Source organism: Notothenia coriiceps, unplaced genomic scaffold (genome assembly GCF_000735185.1).
Source record: "Notothenia coriiceps isolate Sejong01 unplaced genomic scaffold, NC01 NC01_scaffold00003315, whole genome shotgun sequence".
NCBI lineage: Eukaryota > Metazoa > Chordata > Actinopteri > Perciformes > Nototheniidae > Notothenia > Notothenia coriiceps.
In genome coordinates, this window is record NW_011336016.1 from 146941 (window position 1) to 155286 (window position 8346).

Sequence of the window (8346 nt, forward strand, 5' to 3'; positions counted from 1 at the left end):
TCCGGCTTCCCCCAAAACCTCAAAATGAGTCGAAGGAATTTTCCCGCGATGTTCGAAATTATTGATATTTATCGGAACGGTATCGCTTTTTCTTTTTTAAACTGACGGTTCGAGATTACTAGTAGCCCACTATTTCATTGCACAACAGTTGTTGGGTTCGTGTCACGGGCTCTTTAAGCGCTGATTCTGGGTCTGGCCCTTTAAATGTAAACGAGTTGCTGCTGGCCCCGCCCCTTTGGATATCCACACATGCAAGCAGTGAGCTCTGTGAAGAGAAGGCTGTCTACCAGGAGAAACTCAGCTAAACGCTGCCGTGATTAAAGGCCATATTATGTTCCAAACCACATCAAGCATTATTTCTGAAACAGTGTGGGGCTCAAACGCTTTCTCTCTCACGGGTTTACTACAAGGACAGTAACTTTTATATCCGGCTTTTTTAAATATATTCTCTCCAGTACAACGTTAGCTCTGAGTGTTAGCGATGCTTACTAATGTAAACACAGACCATATTACCGTGTCATTACATTCAAAATACTTCATCGGGAGCATGAAAATGTTGAACCAATTTCATGGCTTCAGACATTTGAGAGTGGGGTATTTACTGACTTATTTTATGTGGCAGAACAAACCTGTGAAAATCTTTTTAGCTTGTGTTAACCTGACCCTATTTCAGCTAACCAAAAACACATTCAAAAATGTTTTGACTTCGAGACAAGGGTACCAGAAGTTCTTGTTGGGTTTTAGTGTGCATTTTTCATTTTTTTACTTTTTGACATCCATTTCCTGGTTCCAGAAACAACTGTTAAATCTGCACATTTCTTCGATCAACACAACAAACATTAGAGTAAGGTCAGAGAAACTGCTAGCTGCTGGTGAAAAGTTCAGTCAATATTGATTAGTGAGGAACTAATCAAACCCCATTCTAAGCAGAAAATGGCTAAGTCATATATTATATCAGACTGAATAATGAAGTTAAAACAAAATGGTAAAACTGTCCACCCAAGAAATGGTCAGCATCAAGTGTTTAATGCCTTAACACGTGTGTTTGTATTTTAATAATAATATATATTCCGTTGTTGTGTGAAGTACTATTCTTCTCTGTCGGTAGCAACAATTGTGACAATATTATAAGGCAACAAAACCTGTATTATGAAGAGGTTAGGGTGTCTGGTCAATAAGGGACCATTGTTCTCTAAGGGTTGACTTCCAATTATTAACATTCATTTATGTAAAACCACGGCCAATTCATCCTAGATACTAGTTTACCTAGCACACCAAACCTGCTCTTCACCATGAACGGCAACTTCTGGAGAACCCTGACTCTTGATGGACATGGACAGTCCCTGGATCTGAAGCGGAGAGTAGAGGCCTTTCATCTTGCCCTTAACACCTCGGCACTGACGTCCCACGCTGCCTGGCTCTTCTCCTTTCACACCAACAGTTTCACATCCCTTCTCTGGAGAGCATTAATGAATGTGTCCAGTAAATTCCATGTGCGAATACAATTTTAAATTGCTCTTGTCGAATATTTTGTCAGATGGTTATAATGAAAGTGAAGACGTAACGGAGAATCCATGGTAATTACACCTTTGAAAACTATGAAGATTGATATTTCACAGCAATCTGACCAGTAATGCAGCAATATCTTTCTCTGGATAAAAATGTTGCACAAATAACAATTCATCAACTGATCAACCACACCAAACGTAACATTCCATACATTATTAAAACTGAAGGTCAAGGACTTTCTTGCAATTTTATCAAATACACTGAAATAACTGAAATGCTGACTTTAATCAAATGTATTATGATAACAGATTTCACATAACTATTAGGTTAGTTGAAAGCAATAATATTAAATTGAACCTATTTCAACTTAAACATAATATTATTGCTTTCAATTAACCTAATACAGTTGGTCAGAGGGCCTAGGTATAAAAGTCACGGCTCGCCACTGCATTTGATTAAAGTCAGCATTTCAGTTTTTTCAATGTATACGGGAGATATATTCAGTTCTGTGTGATGCCTATAGGTTCCTACATGCCTCTGAGTCAAGGTTCCCTGGCAATGTAATCAACGCTGGCTCAGCTTCAAATAAGCTCTGTTCTGACTGAGCTGTATTAATAAAGCAGAAGATATGTTCAAGGTTATTACTGCTGATATAGATGGTGCGCTGCTTTGTGTGACTGAGAGGGAAAGTCAGTGTAAATTGTTGAGGGGGAGAAATATGAGATTTGTATATTACTTCTCTCTCATCATCCTCCCCCTTAACCCAGCCGCATGATATTATGAAACCTGGTGTACTGCATCTCTGACTCCACGCACAAACATTATAAACTTAAATAACCAAAATGACTATTGTTAGTAGCAGCCTCTAGAAAACTCTGGTGAAGCGAGATGAGTGCAAGGTCAGAGTTTGGCAGGAACACAGGCAGGCAGGACAAAATATGAAAAAGAAAGAAAGAATATGTAAAAACATTTTTCAAACACAGTTAACCACTGAGCTCTAAAATAAATTTGATTGACTTCTGATCAAATGGTTTTAAAGAGAAAAGGATGGCTCAGTGTCACTCACTGAGCCATCATTCATAATACTCATTTGATCCATATTAAACTATAGCAAATCAACTTAGGTAATGCACATCCTCACTTTAACAAGTTTTTGCTGGCCACTGGCTATAATTGACCTGTTTGGCTTTCCCAGTCTTAAGATATACATGAATTAAAAGATAGTTAATAGCATCATTGAAAATGTGCTGTGGCCCAGGGCGCTTTGCTGTGTGTTCGCGCCTTATCAAGACGCCTCCATAGAACCACACACTCCTTTCCTGCACTAATCAACTTGAAAGTTTAAACAGAGGAAATATGCACCGTCATCACTGCATGGGCAGGATAGCAGCATACTGCTACCATTACTGTACATTTTTATAGATTTTTTAACAAGCACTGTTCCCAAACAGTGTACCCTTGCAAATAAAAACAAAACACACCTCACACCAGGATAATGACTCCTGATATTAAGACTTCAATAGGTAGCCTTCTTACTGAGAGCTTAGAGGAGGTGAGCTGTGATGTATATCAAAACTTCTATGCTCCACATTACTGACTGTATATTTCATGGAACATTTGCATTCCCAAGAGGTGGATTTCGGTTTCTTCTTTGCGCCATTATCAATGCCTCAACATCTCTACACCCCACAGGAAGGTGGTGTGAATCTGCAGAATGCCCAGACTCTAGGCTCCTGCTGGTGCTTCTGCAGATTAGCCTTAAGAGACGCTGGCTGCCTCCCTAAACAATGCTCCCCCCCCCAGTCTGTGTGGATTATAATGAAGACACAATATCTAGGGATGGACCTCATGGCTCCTTCTCTCATCACGCCTGTTGGGTGATGTTGCAGCAACACAAAACAACTCCAGTTTGGAGGCTGCCCTAATCACCCACTCCAGAGGCACACCATGAAGGTGAAAGTATCACAACTTATTTTTTATATCACCATGATAATTTGACACACACAGCAGTTGTAGTTACCCCTTGGGGTTTTGCAGCTGGTGCTTTTCACAAATCAACAGATAGGAAAGACAACCAATTTTAGAAGGGCTCCTTGTTCTGTGATTCATTCGGAGTGAGGAGTTTTCCAAAGTTTGACAGATGATGACTTGCTTCTTATTGTTATAGCCTTCGGTCATTATAGTATCAAATTCACTAGTTTATTGTATATCCAATTTATTGTCTGGGGACATTGCACTCAACAGTAATAGCTATAATCTGGGAGGAACAACAACATCACACGAGTATAGAGGCAATTAGGCAACTAGCACAAGGTTGTAAATAGTTGTAAAGTTGGTCCAAACTTGGACAAAACTGACTCAGTGAATATCAATCACAGTTCTAACGGCTCGGCTGGTTGCTTTGAAACCCTAAAGTGATGAAAAGCTCCAGTTTCAAATTGAATAAACAGATTATAACCATAGTATCTGTATAATATTTATCTTAATCTAAGTAAGAGATAGGTAAGTTATTAATAGCTTTTTTGGAAACTATCAAACTATTCCTTTGATGTTTGAAGGCATGACCTAAACCACAGGCTATGCTGGTTTATCAGAATTCCTGTGTTAAATTGTGATTGAACGTCCTATTTTAATCTCTTTTTATTTTCAAAACATCTAGATGCCTGTACCTTTGTGAAGCATTTTGGTGCAAGACCTGTTTGCTTTTAAAGCAACATATCGGGGAGAGTGGGGTAAGATGAACCAGTGGGGAAGTTGACCCACCCCCTTTATCTCGGGAACTGTGCACATTTGAGGTCATGTAACGATAAATTCAGGAAGCACCCATCGCTTATATTTGGCTGTGATGGAGAGGAGCATATAGTAAAGTGGTAAATGTGTTTTTTCACAATAAACCATGTCTTGCTTGTCGAAGTATATTTTCAACTAGTCAGGTATAATTACTGTTCTGTCAAAGCAGGTCTGAAAATATGTATCATACATGTTGTTTACTTAGCAAGGTGTAAAAGTGGCAGTGGGGTATATAGTTTTACAGAACTGAAAAACTGAAACGTTGACTTTAATTAAATGTAATATGCCAGCAGATTTCAGACTGACATAATACATTTGATTACGTTTTTTCAATGCCAGTTGATGTCAGAGTGCAGAACACCCCGCCACGTTCAGCCATCTCTGTCCCTGAACTCCTCACCTCTGTCTGACGCTTTTCCTGCATTAACACACGTTTTGTATTTAGAACAAAAGGTTAAATATGTTGCCCACACTCGGCTGAATATCCAGCTGCAATAATGGATGTGGGTTAATGTTGGGTGGAAACACACACAGTATCTGTTGAATTAATTTCCTCCAACTTACTCACGTTAGAGAGAAATGTCATAATTAAAATACTTTGACCTTTAGTTAAAGTGAAATACCGCTGATCTCATTATCTTTGAAGATAGCCTGAGGCAGGAGGAATATATAAGCTGTTATATTGGTCACACTTTATGGAGGAGTGCAGAAGGCTATTAGGCTTATGTGACATGCCTTTGTCATGACACACACTATTTTAATTCTTAAAGGCTAAATACAGCATTCTGTTATTAACAGTGTGTTAGGGGACGCATATACAATATTGGAATCTGTTAAATCCCAGGTGCCATTACATAAGTTGTGTTTTAAAGACTCAAACTAATATTACAGATGACTAGGGCGGCATGACTTGTAAAATCAATTAAACGTCACCTGTCCTGCTAAAGCCTGGTCACCTTGGTCTACAAATATGTGACCCTGGGGATTTATCAGGACTTTTCTGTGAGAGGATTAGCCTTTAACAGGAATAATAATATGCAGGAAAGGGAAGAGGAGAGCTTGGTTTTTATACAGGCTCCACAGCTGAGACAGCCAGCGGCAAATTGACAATGATTTTCCTGTTATTATTCACTGGCATACATATTCATGGCCGGAGCACACAGGGGGCAGGCACTGGATCAACCAGAGATGAGGTCATAGTATTATAATAGGGAGACAGTGAACAGCAGGGGGGCATCAGCGGGGAAGTTAGGAGATCCCGGCCTGTGACTGCACCCTCTCCTCAGGCTGGAGCGGATCGTTTCACTCCTGGCCGGCAGCCAGGAGGCAGGACCTCATTTCTGAGCACCAAAAGCAAGATGGATGGGATACAATTATTCTTAGCCACCGTGGCAGCTTGTTATTAATCATATCACACTGCAGATTTAAGCAGAAAAACAAATGGTCTCATTAAGGTGAAATATATAAAATAATCACTGACACTTAAAACAATTCATGAAGAGATGATCTGAAGAAGAATGTGTGCACCTGAGATGTAGCACATCCCATCCTGAACGGTGCTAATGGGCTCCAATGGGTGGATTATGCCTGTGAGTATTATAATGTAGTGGCATTACTGATTAATGCACGCTCTGAAGTGTGATATTATTTTAGAAAGAAAAAGCTCTGTGGCTCTTTATCACTGCTTTAGCTAATTGTGCTCCCCTTGAAACATCATTTCCTACAAATGAGAGTGTAAAGAGGAGTGGGTTTATGTGACAGAAGATGCAGTGTCTTCCTTTAAATGCCCCATTAGGCCTGAGCTAAAGGAATTTGGAAGTCCTCATTAGTTAGCATATTCCTCACCCTGACATGCCATCTCTTATGTCATGGCTCTCAGAACTGTGTTTAAACAAGGAAGGGGTCTTGCACAACTTAGAAACTGAATGTCTGAAAACTGTTCACTCATGGCCGTATCTACCATTGAGGTCACCGAGGTCCGGACCTCGGTAATATTTTTCGAGCTGTGTATACAAAACTTGTGAAATAATTGCACCAAACGGGGTTCTTTGTAGTGCTTCCATTTACTGCCGATGGGGGCGCTGCATAACTACGTAGCCTCGATTAAAGCAAACAGAAGAAGACGAAATACATCAACAAACCCCGGTTATGGCTAGAAAGGATCCGTCTAGTGTAAAACTCTCGCGATAGTTTGCAAGTCACGTGGCTGAATGTTTACGTTTGGCAGGCAGCCTTTCAGTTACGATCGTTAACATGGCCACAGCAAATGATGGTGAGAAGCTAAACCATCTATTAATTATGTCAATGACAGGGAGTGTGATTGTTGAAATAGGGTGTTAGCGGTCTTGCTGGTGTTCAAAGAAGATTGACAACACTGTAGATCACTATGGTTTATTTTGTATTCACAGGCAAGTCAACGTTGTCGCAGTAAAAGTCCCAAGATAGCTCCTGGTGCAATACAATGTTCCCTTTCAGTGTTTTATTATTATGTCTGATGTTTCTCTATTAATATTACTGCTGCATTAATGTGTATGTTGCATGTTACTGCTGTAGGTGTGTTTCCGAGCCGCTCCAACGAGAGTTACAACGAGAACGTGACGTCATATTTACACTAGATCCTTTCTAGCCATAACCACAAACCACCGCAGTCCGGACTTGTACCGGGCCGTTTCTCAATCGCGAGGATACTGGCTTGGTATTTGCATACTTCCAAGTCACTTCCTTCAGAAACGAAGCAAGTATACTTCCAAGCCTCGGCTTCGGAAAACAAAGAAGAATGGAACAGGCTAACAAGTGTGCCACCCTCTCAAACGGTTTCATCATAAACTGTACTGAAATTATGAACTTGCTTTACTTTCACGGAACACATTTTTGGTGATAACAAATGCAACAAAGTAACATATCTACCAACACATGTTCTACGCCACTACATACTTACATTTAAATGTCATTTAAATGTAAGTATGTAGTGGCGTAGAACATGTGTTGGTAGATATGTTACTTTGTTGCATTTGTTATCACCAAAAATGTGTTCCGTGAAAGTAAAGNTGTTATGCTACGTTCTATGTAAAAGTTTAATAAAGTGTAAGCAGCTAAAAGTGCTTCAACCGTCCATTCTTGTAATATGAGGGGCAAGAATGAAACAGAGCAGGATTCATCCTCGCGTCCTGGGTGGAGANAACACATTTTTGGTGATAACAAATGCAACAAAGTAACATATCTACCAACACATGTTCTACGCCACTACATACTTACATTTAAATGTGTGCTGTGCTGCGTCGGTTCAGCCATTCTCCGCAAGGGTTTTTGAAATTGGTCCGTGCGCAAAGCATTGTGGGGATTTGAAGGACGCGAAGTCTACCCATGTGCAGCCTCGAAATTACCCCCAAACCAAGGACGTGGTCTCGGTGGAATTCCAAGTATGCTGGAGATTGGAACAGTCCTTCGGTGGCACTCGATGACATAGTATCCTTGAAATATTGGCTTGGAAGCCAGTTTCCTCGCGATTGAGAAACGGCCCCGGTGTAGGTACCATATCTGCCCGGGGTACCATATCTGCTCGGGTGTATTTCTGTCGCATCCGTCATCCGTCATATCCGTCATATTGTACGGCAACTCACCTCCCTCTGCTCCCAGCGCTGGGACGGAGCGCCCTCCTCTGGTCAGCAGATGTCATTACATGCCATGTGTCTTCCGCCTGAACAAAGACAGCTTGTTATGTGTGGGGCAGAGTCCTGCACGGGTCTGATTTTCAAGACCCGCTCCCGCCCCGCACCCGCGACGTGCAATACCGAACCCGCCCCGCTACCCGCACTGCGGGTAGCGGGGCGGGTTCGGTATTGCACGTCGCGGGTGCGGGGCGGGAGCGGGTCTTGAAAATCAGACCCGTGCAGGACTCTGCCCCACACATAACNGAGCGAGGAAATTAAAATAGTCGACCTGAGACGGGGCCCAGGAGAAGAACCCGTATGTGCGCTCACAGAGCATGAACCCCTTAAGCCCCGCCCCCTGAGCTCCCACTCTCGGCTCACTAGAATGAATGGAGAA